This window comes from Ornithorhynchus anatinus, chromosome 11, assembly GCF_004115215.2.
Source record: "Ornithorhynchus anatinus isolate Pmale09 chromosome 11, mOrnAna1.pri.v4, whole genome shotgun sequence".
Taxonomy (NCBI): domain Eukaryota; kingdom Metazoa; phylum Chordata; class Mammalia; order Monotremata; family Ornithorhynchidae; genus Ornithorhynchus; species Ornithorhynchus anatinus.
The window spans coordinates 14,351,294-14,366,849 of NC_041738.1; positions in this window are offsets into that span (position 1 = coordinate 14,351,294).

Here is a 15,556-nt window from a genome sequence, read left to right on the forward strand (position 1 = left end):
CCAGCAGACAAGTGGCAGAGACGGGATTAGAACCCAGATCTTCTGACTTTTAGGCTCTTGCTCTTTCCACTACCTCACACTGCTCAGTGTTGTTTTTAGCAAAGTGATCCAGGCAGCAGAATGAAGTGTGGATTGGAGAGGGGAGAGGTTGGAGGCCGGAGGAGTTGACTGATGAGGCTGAAGTCCAGTTTGGATTAAAATGAGGAGTTAGATAAAGATGGTGGCCATTTGGATGGGAAGAAATGTAGAGAAAAGAATGGCAGGGTTCAGCAACAGTCTGAATGTGAGATTGGGAAGAAGCTTTGTAAGTGGAGAGCAGGAAGAGCAAGAAGGATAGAACCTTGAGGAATGTCCACAGTGGAAGAAGAGACCAGTGAAAGTGACTTAGAAGGAGCAGCCAGAAAATTAGGAAGAGAATTAGGAGGGAACATGAAGTAAAGCCAAAGATGGATAGCATTTAAAGGAGAAGGAAGTGGTCAACAGCATTGAAGGCAGCCAGGAAATCAAGGAGGATTAAATTCGGCAAGGAGGTAGTCAATGGTGACTTTATAAGGTGCTGTCTCGGTAGAGAGAAGGGGTTGAAAAACAGATTTCAGTGGGTCAAGAAGGGAGCGGGAAGAGAGGAAGTGAATACAGTAGGCATATATAGCCGAATCTGGGAGTATGGGCAGGAATGGGAGCAGGAAGATAGGATGATAGTCGGAGGAAGCTAAAGTATCCAGACTATTGAGGAAAAGAGAAATGTTCGAGTTGGAAAATAATGGTTAGCTTGGCACGAAGGGTGGGACCAAGGAGTTTTGGAATAGTGTGAGGGGATTGGGTCTGAGTCGCAGAAAATGAGGGTTAATTTTGAAGACAGGAAAAACCCCTCCTCTTGAGAGGGTGGATGTGGAGTTTGGAAAGCTGGGGAGGATATTGGTCGGGGGTAGGGAGGGCTTTGGGAAGATCTTACCTTTAAAGTAATCGGTGAGGGCTGTAGAGACAAGAGAGAGGTGAGGGGTATAAGGGCCTTCAGGAGGAATTTAAAGGCTTGGGATAATTGTTGGGGGCAATGGGTTTTAGAGTTGATGAGGAAGAAGGAGTTGTAGCAAGTGAGAGTCGCTTAGGAGTGAGCAACAGATAAGGTCCTGATGGAGAAAGAGCTGACCTAGAATGGGTGGGGGTGATAGTGGATGTTCATGGTAGAAGACGCAGCGCTGTGGAATGCTTAAGCCTCCAGAGAAAGGTGAGTGGGACCAGAATCCCTTTCTCAGCTCAATGATGAAGCAACTGAGGACCAGTCTGTCAACACCAAACGATCATTTATGGTAATGGCTTGGGCCCCTGAGTAATAAAAAGCTTTGTGTGCTTTGATTTTCTTTGAGACATTCAGTGTTGATTTTTTTTTCTGACAGTGAACTCAATCTAAATTATTACCTTGAAGTGATCGAATTCCAGAATTATTAGGTAATAATGTTGGTATTTGTTAAGCGCTTACTATGTGCCGAGCACTGTTCTAAGCACTGGGATAGACACAGGGGAATCAGGATGTCCCACGTGGGGCTCACAGTCTTAATCCCCATTTTACAGATGAGGTAACTGAGGCACAGAGAAGTTAAGTGACTTGCCCACAGTCACACAGCTGACAAGTGGCAGAGCTGGGATTCAAACTCATGACCTCCGACTCCAAAGCCCGTTCTCTTTCCACTGTGCCACACTGCTTCTCTAGGTAAAGCTATAGAAACAGCTCTGAAATCTTGGTCTCATTTCAAGGAACACCGCCATGTTCCAAACAACTGCTGATGTTTTTATTTTTTTTTAAATATTGCCAGTACTAATCCTCTTCCTTTGTTAATGCACCTCAGCAGCTTTAGATCACCATTACGTTACAGCTAGGTCAGATTTTTTAGCAAATACTTTGTATTCTTTTCCCCCATTTCAATTTAACTGAGGAAAGCATTTTCAGAGTGGAAACCCTACACTCATTCATTCATTCATTCATTCAATCATACTTATTGAGTGCCTACTGTGTGCAGAGCTCTGTACTAAGCGTTTGGGAAGGTACAATATAGCAATAAACAGTGACAATCCTTGTTCCCTTCTCTTATAGAGCTGATAGCTGTAAACCTCCCTGGCTTGTCTATCCTTTCACATTTTGGGGAACTTGCCCTCTTCAAATAATCATGGAAATGAAGTTTGCCAAGTTCATTGAGAAAAATGATAAATGAATCTACTTTTTGTTCAGGGAGGCAGTGCGGTGCGATGGAAGAGCTGTGGGCCAGAAAGCCAGAGGTCCTGGGTTCGAGTTTCGGCTCTGACATGCGTTCCCTCTGTGGCCTTGGGCAAGTCACTTAACCTCCCCTTGCCTCAGTTTCCCCAGCTGAAAGTGGGGGTAATAATGCCTAAACCCTACCTTGCAGGGGTGTTGTGAGGAGTAAATAACTAAGTAATGTAAGGTGCTTTGGTAATAAAAGTGCCTCCCAGAAACTCAGATGGAGAAACAGCATGGCTTAGTAGGAAGAGCACGGGCTTGGAAGTCAGAGGTCATAGGTTCTAATTTCAGCTCCACCACTTGTCAGCTGTATGACTTTGGGCAAGTCACTTCACTTCTCTGTGCGTCAGTTACCTCATCTGTAAAATGGGGATTAAGACTGTGAACCCTATGTGGGACAACCTGATTTCCTCGTATCTACCCCAGCGCTTAGAACAGTGCTTGGCACCTAGTAAGTGCTTAACAAACAACATTCTTCTTCTTGTTATTATTATTATTTGGTCATTGCAAGTCTTTCTAACAATGCTAATTATTTTTGGACCTATGAAGTGAGCTATTTTTCCTTATTTGTTCCTTTTTCCCTGCTGAAAATTGTCAAAGTGATTCCTTTTGTACCAATGAAAAGGGTTGGACTTGTAAAGTCATCAGAGACTGAAGGTCACATTTTCCTCTGAGCCACTGCAGGCCAAATTCCTCTGATTTGTTCAGGGAACAATGATTACTCTGCAGAATAATAATAATTGTAGTATTTGTTAAGCCTTTACTCTGTGCCAAGCACTGTTCTGGGCACTGGGGTAGATGCAAGGTAATCAGGTTGGACATAGTCCCTGTCGCGCATGGGGCTCACAGTCGTAATCCCCATTTTACAGATGAGGTAACTGAGGCCCAGAGAACTGAAATGACTTGCCCCAGGTCACACAGCTGACAAGTGGCGGAGCGGGGATTAGAACCCACATCCTCTGACTCTTAGGCCCGTGCCCTTCCCACTAGACCATGCTGCTTCCCTGACTTTGACCTAGACAACCCAGGGTGTGGTCAGCTGGGGAGGAATCTGGCACAGCGGGAACTGCTTCTCTCTTCCTGGAGGAGATGATAAGCACAGACTGAACAATAAGCCAAGGAGGGATGGACAGGGAAACAATCACCCAAGCTTGAGAACTGGGAAAAGAAAAGAAAGAATTTCACGTCGGCACAGGGAGAATTTTCCTATTGGTTCAGAGCCCCAGCTGTCGTCTCCAAAATCACAGGTGCAGATTTGATACACCCCTTAGCTCCACAGCACTTATGTATATATCCTTCTGCCCTCCTGTTTCCCCTAACTGTAATTTAATACCTCTCCCAGGCTAAACTGCGAGTTCCCTGTGGTTACAGAGCGGATCTACCAACTTCATTGCATTGTACTTGCCCCAGCGCCTAGCACAGCGGTCTGCATAAAGTAAGCGTGTAGTAAGGACCCATCGATGGATTAATTGACGCTTCCCCCATACCTCTTTCTGTCTCACAGCCAGCATTGGATCTGGAACCTGTTTCAGGACATTTTTAGGAGACAAACCAGCACTGGGTGGAACTGTTTCAGAAAGGGGAAAAGCACACTTTACTATCTTAACATGCTGGGTTGGGCTGCTGAGAGACCATATTAGGACTAACAGAGAAAACGCCGAAGGAATTCCTGGCTACCAATACATTTTGTGCTTTCCTCCAGGATAGACCTGAAACCCTCCTGAAAACATGTCAGTCACCTGTCTGTCGCATTGTACTTTAAATCAGGGCCCTTTTAAAGCCAGCTCCCTGGGGCTAGGCTCAATCAATCCTATGTACTGAGAGCTTACTGTGTGCAGAGCAATATACTAAAGACGGGAGAATACAGTATAACAGACACAGTCCCTGCCCCCAATCAGCTTACAGTCTAGAGGGAGAGACAGGCATTAAGGTCAATCAATACATTTTTGGTGTGCACATAACGCTGAGAGGTTGAGGGTGGAGAACCGTGAATAAAGGGAGCAAGTCAGGGCGATGCAGAAGGAAGCTGGAGAAAAGGAAATAAGGGTTTAGTCACGGAAGGCCTCTTGGAGGATATGTGCCTTCGATAAGGCTATGAAGGTAGGAAGTGTAATTATCTTTCAGATATGAAGAGGGAGGGTGTTTCAGGCCAGAGGCAGGACATGGACGAGAAGTTGGGGGCGAGATAGAGGAGATGGAGGTACAGTGAGTAGGTTGGCATTAGCGGAGTGAAGTCTGCAGGCTGGGTTCCAGTGGGAGAGAAGCGAGGTGAGGTATTCATTCATTCATTCAATAGTATTTATTGAGCGCTTACTATGTGCAGAGCACTGTACTAAGCGCTTGGAATGTACACATCGGTAACAGATAGAGACAGTCCCTGCCCTTTGACGGGCTTACGGTCTAATCGAGGGAGACGGACAAGAACAATGGCAATAAATAGAATCAAGGTAGGACGGGGGCAGGGCGATTGAGTGTCAATGCTAAGGAGCTTCTGTTCGTTGCAGAGATGGATGGGCAACCACTGGATGTTCTTAATAATAATAAAAATGTTGGTATTTGTTAAGCACTTATTCTGGGTCACGCGCCGTTCTAAGCCTTGGGGTAGATTCAAGATCATCAGTTTGGACATAATCCCTGTCCCATATGGGGCTCACAGTCTTAATCCCCATTTTACAGATGAGGTAATTGAGGCACAGAGAAGTTAAGTGACTTGTCCAAGGTCACACAGCAGAGAAGTGGGAGAGCTGGGTTTAGAGCACAGGTCCTTCTGACTGCTAGACCCGTGCCCTATCCATTAGGCCATGCTGCTTCTTTTGAGCAGTGGGGAAGCATGGACTGAAATCTTGAGCTACATCCATTATAATCTCATCATCCAGTTGCATTATTAGAGCAGTCAGTCAATCGGTGGTACTTAATGAGTGCTTACTGAGTGCAGAGCACTGTCCTAAGTGCTTTGGAAAATACAGTAAAACAGAGGGGGTAGATGTGACCTTGCCCCCAAGGAGTTTATATTCTCTGGGCCTCAATTCCCTCATCTGTAAAATGGGGATTCTCCTCTCTAAATTGGACCATGAGCCCCATGAGGATTGACGACCGTGTCCCACCGAATTGATTTGAATCTACCCTAGTGCTTAGAACAGTGCTTGAATCATAGTAAGTGCTTAACAAATACCACAGGGAAAAAAAATATGAGTAACTTCTGAAAAATTAGCCCACCCACCGGTATTTTTGAACAGATGTCCTTATGCGTTTTTATTTCCTCTCGCTAGTATGGTACTATCCCGGGCACATATTATTTGCTCTTGGAAACAGAAAAAGATATCACTATCAGGGTTTGGGGGATTCGGAATGATCTCGCTCTTCTTTTTACTTCTCTCTTTAATCTAGTGCAGAGAGTGAGGTTCAGAACATTTAGTGAATAGATTAGGATTGCTAAAAACAATTATCTTTCCTCTTCAGTGCAGAGCTTTAGTGTTCTGTGTGTTTTGGAGTGTTGTATGTGTTCTCTGGGCTTATCTTATAATAAAGATACATTTTTGAGCATTATTTTGCTGAAACCTTTCCCTAGAATGTTGGCTGCCCTTTCTGAATGCTAAATCTGCTAAATTATTTTCTGCCAGAATGTAGCTGTTCCATAGAGGTGATTCAGAGAAAAGCCTGGTTTGGACCAGTCCGGAATTACTTGAGACAAGAGGCTTCAAATCCTCATGAAGATCAACAGGAATATAAAAGTTCCTCCTTATTTCTTTTATTATATTTATGATGGCAGTTGAAGATTTTCTGTCATTAAAGGGAACCAGATGAGACAAGAGATTTTATAATAATTTGGGGACAGCTTGAATAAATCCTTAGGATTTTGCTTGCATGAATGAAAAGCAGCATGGCCTAGAGGAAAAAACATGGGTCTGGGAGTCAGGGGATCTGGGTTCTAATTCTAACTCTGCCAATTGCTTGCTGTGTAACTTTGGGTAAGTCACGTAACTTCTCTGTTACTTCAGTTTCCTCAACTATAAAATAGGAATTCAATCCCTGTTACCCCTTCAGCTTAGACTATGAGCCCCATGTGGGACAGGGACTCTTACCAACCCGATTAACTGGTATCTACGCCAGTGTTTAGAACAACTTTTGATGCATAGTAAGTGCTTAACAATTACCATAATAATAATAATCTATACAGCAATAATGTTCAGTAAACTACAAACTGTACTTTTTGCCTAGGGAAACAAGAGAAGTAGAAAACAAGGTTTCTGCTTGTAAAGGGTTGAAGTCTAATGTTTTGAGTGCTATCCCCGATTTTAAATGATTTCCACACCCATAAGGTACACATCTCTTATGTTCTAAATCATGAAACACCAATTGGTTAGCTGTTCTTACCTGCCCCAAGTCCAGAAAAAGGCCCGCCAGTCATAGAATCTGCCAGAATATGCAGAACCCAGCCATTTTAATTCCAATCAATCTCATTCTCCACTGAGAAGCCTTCCCCGATACGCTCCTCATTTCCTCACCGTATTTGCCCTCCCTTCTGCATCTCCTATGCCCTAGCGTCTGTCTCCTTTAAACGCTCTGATACTCATCTCACCCCTACCCCCAAAGTCCTGATGTACATAGCCTTATACTCTGCGATTTCCCCGTATCTATATTCTGTTTTAGTGCTTTTACCTCCTCTCACCTCCTCAAGATTCTAAACTCCTTGAGGGCAGTGATCATTGCTACCAACTCTACTGTATTGTAATAATAGTAATGATAATGTTGGTATCTGTTAAGCGCTTACTATGTGCAGAGCACTGTTCTAAGCCCTGGGGTAGATACAGGGTCATCAGGTTGTCCCACTTTAGGCTCACAGTCTTCATCCCATTTTAGAGATGAGGGAACTGAGGCACAGAGAAGTCAAGTGACTTGCCCAGAGTCACACAGCTGACAGGGGGCAGAGCAGGGATTCGAATCCATGACCTCTGACTCCCAAGCCTGGCCTCTTTCCACTGAGCCACGCTGCTTCCCTCCCAAGTACTTACTACCTGTACATAGTAAATGTTCAATAAATGCCACTGACTGATTGGTTAATATTTATCGTCAACTGGATGGATAACCCCCAGCTGACTCAACTCTGTATGCGGTAAGGATTTATTTCATCACAATAATCATCCATTTTATTAATAGAGTAGGATTTTGGAGGTAGGGGTAACTGAGCAACTAGCAACCCGGGACTAATTATTTATTTCTATTAGTGTCCGTCTCCCCCTCTAGACTCTAAGCTCGTTGTGTGTGGGGAACGTGTCGGCCAACTCTGTTGTATTGTACTCTCCCAAGCAATTAATACAGTGCTCTGCTCATAACGAGTGCTCAGTAAATACCACTGATGATGACCGATGATGACTAGAAATTCCGGGAAGCCTCGTGAGTCGAGACTCAGTAGCCAAGGAGAGAGCCAGTTTTCCTCCGGCCCCTCACCTAGTTTTCTTTGGCTATCTTGTTTCCCCATGTTCCCCGAGGCGGGCTGTTCCTCCCTTCTCCCCGCCACCCCCCAATACCCATCATTTGACAGGACCATACACTACTCATCATTTAATTATACAGCACGCAATAGCTTCCACGCACATCTGGGAATAGTACAAAGGAGCAATAATAAACATCCCACTACGTTCTATCATTTGAGAATCCCGGCCATTTTACAAATCAGTTTAATGAATCCCATTTGATAGATGAAGAAATCAGTAATGGAAGGCGAAGTGATTTACCTCAGGTTACACAGTGAGTCAGTGGGTGGTGGGAAGAGATCTCAACCACTAGCCTACCTACCAGATTCATATTTCATCACCGGGCAGGTTTCTGTATTCATAGGCATTCATGGGTGTATTTATTTTAGATCATATTCCTTTTAAAGTATTATTTAATTTACTGTTTGGGCCAGTCTGGGCCACCTTCTTTGTCATCTTTTGCTATTTGCCTTTCCCATTCTACGTCGGTTTTTAAACTATATTTTTTTTGCTGTTTTTCCATGTAATAGGGGCTCTCTTTTTTCTTTCTTCCTTCCTGCCTCTATCTCTCTGAATCTTTTTGCACTTTGTTTCTCTGTTCTTGCCTAGTTCTCTCTACCTCTGTCTCCATCTCTCATTCTCCCCTAACCATATATCTCTGTCGATCATGGTGTGAACTTGTCCAGCTTTTAAATAGGGTTGAATAGGATAATCATTGCTGTTCACCCAGCGGACAACTAATTTCTCTCGGAAGATGGAGCAAATAATTTAATTCGAAATGTCGTGGCTGCCGTTTTAATGAAGGGAAAAATCAATGCAGAGAAACAACATGGCTTAGTGGAAAGAGCACAAGCCTAAGAGACAGAGGACCTGGGTTCTAATCCAGACTCTGCCACCCGCCTTGTGTGAAATTGAACAAGCCACTTAACTTGTATGTGCTTTAGTTTTCTTCTCTGTAAAACGGGGCCTAAATATCTGCCCTCCCCCATAGACCGGGAGCCCCAGGTATTATGAGGACTCTGTCAACCCTGGTTACCGTGTATCCATCTCAGCACTTCGTAAGGTGCTTAGCACATAGTAAATGCTTAGCAAATATCACTATGTTTATAATCATCATCACCACCATCATCATCATAAGGGAAAGATGCAGAGAACTGCAGCTAAGATCTTCTTTGGCAAAGCAGCCCCACTCTTTTAGGTGTCCAGATAACTAGGTTCCTTGGAATAGCCGAAGATTGGGCTTGGCAAATCTTCAGCCACCCTGGGGCGGAGGAGTTCAGTTTCAAACACCTCCTGGGAACAGGAACCTCTGGGCGCTAGGACAGGTCCAGAAATTCTCCTGAGAGTGGATTGGCCCTAGGGAATTCTGGAAAGGACCATGCTGCCTGATTCTGCAGCCCAATCCAAGATCTACAAGCCTCCTGAGGGCAGTGCCGTTTACTGGGTTGTTTCTTGCGGGTCCCAACGTGGGCCCAACTGGCCTGGAGGAGCCGGAACTTCTAGTTTTTTGGGTTTTTTAAAAATTTACCCTTCTACTCTGCTGTAACTCACAGACGCGGCGTAGGCCAGCTGACATGCAGGTGCTCCTCAGAACTGTAGCGTTCCTGTCAGATCCAGTGAAGCAGCATGGCCCAGAGGATAGAGCATGGGCCTGGGAGTCAGTAGGACCTGGGTTCTAATCCTGGCTCCGCCACTTGTCTGCTGTGTGGCCTTGGGCAAGTCACTTAACTTCTCTGTGCCTCAGTTACCTCACCTGCAAAATGAGGAATAAGACTGAGCCCCATGTGGACATGGATTGGGTCCAACCTGATTAGCTTGTATCTTGTATCTTAGTAAAGTGCCTGGAACATAATAAGCACTTTACAAATACCATTAAAAAAACAAAGAGATGGGCTCGTGTGCCCAGTGAACATTACAACCTAGGGGATACATAAGAAAGTGAATTTCAGTAGCATTTCAGGAAGTCTTGCAGGACCGAATATAACATCTCTTCCACGAGGCCTTCCCTGACTAAATCCCTTTTCCCCTACTGTGTTGCCTTAGACCTGTATCTTGTAAACATTTGCTATCCACCCTTCCCTAAGCCCCACATCACTTACAAACATATCCATAATATATTTTAATGTCTGTCTCCCCTTCTAGACAGTAGGCTCCTTATGGGCAGCCAATATGTCTACCAACTTGGTTGTCTTGTACTCTCCCAAGTGCTTAGAAAGACTAATAATAATGTAAATAATAATTCTGGTATTTGTTAAGCACTTACTCTGTGCCAGACACTGTACTGAGCATTGAGGTAGATACAAGTTAACTGGGTCAGATTCACTCCCTGTCCCACGTAGGGCTCACGATCTTTGTCCCCATTTTACAGATAAGGTAACTGAGGCACAGAGAAGGTAAGTAACTTGCCCAAGTCACAGACTGGACAGGTGACAGAGCCGAGATTAGAAGCCAGATCCTCTGACTCCCAGACCAGTGTTATGCACACTGTGAGCGTTCAAAGAATATCGACGGATGGATTGACTGAACTGATCATGAGGTGTGGAGGAGGAGGAAAGCAAAGCTGATAATAATAATAATAATAACGTTGGTATTTGTTAAGCGCTTACTACGTGCAGAGCACTGTTCTAAGCGCTGGGGTAGATAGAGGGGAATGAGGTTGCCCCATGTGAGGCTCACAGTCTTCATCCCCATTTTACAGATGAGGGAACTGAGGCACAGAGAAGTGAAGTGACTTGCCCACAGTCACACAGCTGACAAGGGGCAGAGTCGGGAGGCATGTCTTATTAGCACCCTCTGCTGCTTCAAAGGACAGAAGGCTGGGAGGGGTCTACTCTCCAGTCTCCAGCTTGTTTTCCCTGTAACACTCTCCCAAGCGGTTTACACAGTGCTCGGCACATAAGTGCTCAATAAGTATGACTGAGTGAATGAGCACTGGGAAATGGCTCCTGATACCAGACTGCCCCCAAGAGAAAGGGTGGATGGTGATCTAAGCCACAGTCAGCTCAGATCCGATTTGGTGATTAAGCACGGCATGATGGCCCTGCGCGAAAATAATCCCACTCGCTGAGTTGGGTATTAACTCTAGACATCCATCTTGTATTTATTGGGTTTCATAAAAACTGTCTTCCAATTGACCTACCCTCTTCACCCACACATTTCAAAGTGGGTGGCATGTGTCTTCAAAACCATTATCTAAGGAAGATAAGCTCCTGATGAATGATGTTCGACCTGAACAGGTAAGTTGCTTAACAGGGTAGTTCCCATTTGAACCTGTCGTATGGGCTGTTCCCATGAAGTGCTTTATTTAACTACGGACTGACTGGGTATTTTCATTCTCTCTACCAAGTCATAGGGTTTCAGAGAAGAGGAAAAATAAGCCTATCTTGTTCACCGTCAACCAACTTAATACCTTTTGCTATATTATTCTCAGCTCCACTGTCTGAGTCGAAGCTACTCTCCTTTCATGGATGAACAACTTTTAATCTATGGAGGAATTGTCTCTCTCTTTTTTTTTTTTTTGAGTTGTTGAAGCACCCTCCTCCCACTCTTCATCACTCTCCCTCTGTTGTATTCCTTTAGATCTTCCAACCCTCAGATGGAGGATTTGGAAATGGGAAAAACAAAAGAAAACAAAAACACCTAAGAAAAAACCCCTTCTGGATTAGCCAATTCATCCAAAGGAGGCCTTATCAAAACATCTACATTAACATTGGCCTTATGAAGTAGGCATTTCCTACCTGCCTCTGAAGAGTTCCCAACACTTTCAGGCATCCTCTAGTCAATCTGCAGGAAGTCCCTGCCATTTAGGAGGATGATAAATGAGTGTTTCTATTTTCAAGAAGGGGAAGCTGAGGACCAAGGAAGGGAGTAATTAAGCTATTCTGATTCAACATTGATGGGGCCAATTCTCGTCACCTGGCTCCCCGGCCTGAATTCTCTCAGGGCAAAACAAGGTCATCCGGTGTATGAATGGATCCAGGGATTTGCCTTAATTATCTAACCGAGTTTAATGATTGATGCTACTGAGGTGTTAGCAGAGGCTTGCTGTAATGACGGTGCTCACTGAAAACAGTGATTAGCAAACCTTAAAATAAATGGTTTTCCTATTCCCTAGAAAAGTTGAAGTGTTTACTGTTTTTGTTAATTCTCTTTCTTCTGGGGGGTTAGTGGAGTCCTTGGAGAGGTATGAAAATTCAAGTCATTGAGGAGATCAAAATATTTTAAAATAAATACCATTAGCCTTCTTGAACAGACGGGTAAACTAAGGTCTAAGGTCACGCACTATACTAGCATCAGACACTAGGAGAGAGGCTTGCGGGTCTTGAAGGCCTCAATTTGTGAGTAATAGGAAGGAGTATCCTATATAAACAGAACCCGGGTAGTAATGGGTAGGACGTGGCAGGGTTCAGGAGAAGGGGAGGTTGGAGGGGTGTAGTTTTGAGGATGGGCAACCGAGATTGAACTGAAGGGAAAGAAGGAGGCAAAACATGCCCCAAGAAGGCACCCTCACACCAACAACCCGAGCTTTAAATACTTGAATGATTATCTCCCATATTAGAATGTAAACTCCTTGTGGTCAGGGAACTTGTCCCTTTTTTTACTCTGTACCTCCCAAGCACTACAGTACACCGCAGAGAAGCAGCATGGCCTGGTGGATGGAGCAGGGGCCTGGAATAATAATAATAGCATTTGTTAAGTACTTAGTAATAATGTTGGCATTTGTTAAACGCTTACTGTGTGCAGAGCACTGTTCTAAGCGCTGGGGTAGACACAGGGGAATCAGGTTGTCCCACGTGGGGCTCACAGTCTTCATCCCCATTTTACAGATGAGGTAACTGAGGCCCAGAGAAGTGAAGTGACTTGCCCAGAGTCACACAGCTGACAAGTGGCCGAGCTGGGATTCGAACCCATGACCTCTGACTCCAAAGCCCGTGCTCTTTCCACTGAGCCACGCTGCTTCTCTACTTGCTCTATGCCAGGCACTGTACTAAGCAACGGGATTGATTACAAGCCAGTCAGGCTGGACGCAGTCCATGACCCACATGAGACTCACATTGTTAACCTCCGTTTTACAGATGAGATAACTGGGGCACAGAGAAGTTAAGTGACTCGCCCAAGATCATGCAGCAGAAAAGTGGCAGAATCGGGATCAGAACCCAGGTCCTCTGACTTCCAGGGCTGGGCTCCCACCGCTATGTCACGTTGCTTCTTGGAAGTCAGAAAGACCTGGGTTCTAATCCCAACTCGGCCACTTGTCTGCTGATTGACCTTGAACAAGTCACTTAACTTCTCTGTGCCTTGTGGGCGGGGCAAAACTACTACTTCTCTGGATTCAAGTGGATCCACAAATGAGAGATCACAGCAGGTGAAGCCCACTTCAGGCTAGCTGGTCTTACCTGAAACCACGTTCAAGAGACTATGACCCCAAACTGAATATATTCCCATGAATTTAGTTAATTTTTACTATGTGCTTTTCCAGCAGACATTTTAAGATAACAGTAATAATAATAATAACTGTGGTATTTGTTAAGCACTTACTGTGTGCCAGCCACTGTAGTAAGCTCTGGGGTTGATACGAGACGATCAGGTTGGACATAATCCCTGTCCCAAATTGGGGTCCCAATCTCAATCCCCACTGGGGAGGAGGTAACTGAGGCACAGAGATGTGAAGTGATTTGCACAAGGTCACGCAGCAGATAAGTCGCAGAGGTGGGATTAGAACCTAGGTCCTTCTGACTCCCAGGCCCGTAATGTAAAATTTGAATTCGGTACCCTACTCTGACAGCCAAAAATGTCATATTACTGTGCTCCGTCAAATAGGTCTTCCACTCCCTCCTGTGGCTAGGCAGCAGAATGAGCAGGTTCATTTTTTTAGTTCCCCCCGCATCTACACAGTTTCTCATATCCCTACCTCCATCCTCTGGTTTAATCACATAAATAGAGGTCCCCAAATTCGGCACAAGGAATTTTAAATTCCCTGTGAGCGTTTTTTTTCCAATGGCAGTAGGGCAATTTTGTTGGTTCTTCATCGTCATTGCGTAGCATGTGACTGCGTTGCAGCATAGGTGGGATCATGATTGTATGTTCTTTCCGGGAAGGTCTATCGGGAGGGTTGAGGATTCTTGTGTGAGGGGAGAAAGGGGTTAGTGAGTAACTTCACAGCAGCGTCAATCATCAGTGGTATTTAGTGAGAGTTGACTGTGTGCAGAGCACTCATGATCATTTTTTAGTCTGAAATGATAATCTACATGATCGTAAACTGTTTCACTGAATCGACTAGGCCTACGTGGCTCAGTGGAAAGAGCACGGGCTTTGGAGTCAGAGGTCATGAGTTCGAATCCCAGCTCGGCCACTTGTCAGCTGTGTGACTCGGGGCAAGTCACTTCACTTCTCTGTGCCTCAGTTACCTCATCTGTAAAATGGGGATGAAGACTGTGAGTCCCACGTGGGACCACCTGATTCCCCTGTGTCTACCCCAGCGCTTAGAACAGTGCTCGGCACATAGTAAGCGCTTAACAAATACCAACGTTATTATTATTATTACTGGCCAAAGACAAGTCTAAGGAAAACCAGGTTGAGGTATCAACCCACACCAAGGAAAACCGACACTCCTTGAGTGCAGGGATTGTGTCCATCAACTTTATTGTACTGTACTTTCCCAAGACCTTAATACAGTACTCTGCACCCGGTTAAATGCTCAAGCAGCTTGGCCTAGTGGAAAGAGAGAGTTCTGGGAGTCAGAGGACCTGGGTTCTAATCCTGTCCCTGCCACTCGTCTGCTGGGAGACCTTGGGCAAGTCACTTATCTTCTCTGTGCCTCAGTTTCCACACCTGTAAAATGAGGATTAAATCCTACTCCCTCTACTTAGGCTGTGAACTCCATGCTTGAAAAGGGACTGTGTTGAAACTGAATATGGTGTATCTACCTCAGTACTTAGTACAGTGTTTGGAACATAGTAAGCACTTAACGAGTACTATAATAATTATTATTAATAAATACAAATGACTAATATCATCTTGGTTATGGTATTCATTAAGTGCTTTCTATCTGTCAAGCACCGTTCTAAAGACTGGGATAGATACAAATCGATCAGGTCAGACACTATCCCTGTCCATCATGAGGCTCAGAGTCTAGGTAAGAGGGAGAACAGGTATCGAATCCCCCTTTTCAGTGGAGGAAACTGAGGCACAGAGAAGTTAAATGATTTCCCTAAGGTCACACAGCAGGCAAGTGGCAGAACTGAGATTAGAACCCAGGTCCTCCAGCTCCCACATCCATGCTCTTTCACTAGACCAGGCTGCTTCCCAAATAGCCTCAAACACTTACGCACCCATCTGTGATTTCATCTATTTGTATTGATGTCGCGTCTCCTCCATTCTAGACCTTAAGCTCCTTGTGAGCAGGGAATGCGACTGCTTATTGTTGTATTGTACTCTCCCAAGCGCTTAGTACAGTTCTCTACACACAGTAAGGACTCAATAAATATGACTGAATGAATGCATCAAAGCAATCATATTATTTCCTAGTTTATTCCCTTATACCTTTTAAGGAACACGGGAAGTAATACTAGCTTCAAACTTGTCCTGATTCACTTTCCTGGCATATATTGTTCTGTGGCCTCAGGAAATATTAGTGCCATATGATTTAGTAACTTAAAATTTAGGAAGATCCTAACAATCTACTCTCCCACAAGTGCCGGGCCTTTGATAAGTAAGTGGGAAACTATTGGCTAGGTTGCAAGATTCTTTTAATAAACTTTTTGGAAGATTAGGCTGCTATATAAACCATTTCCAAGTGAAGGCCACGGAGAAAGAGGCTAAATATCATCAT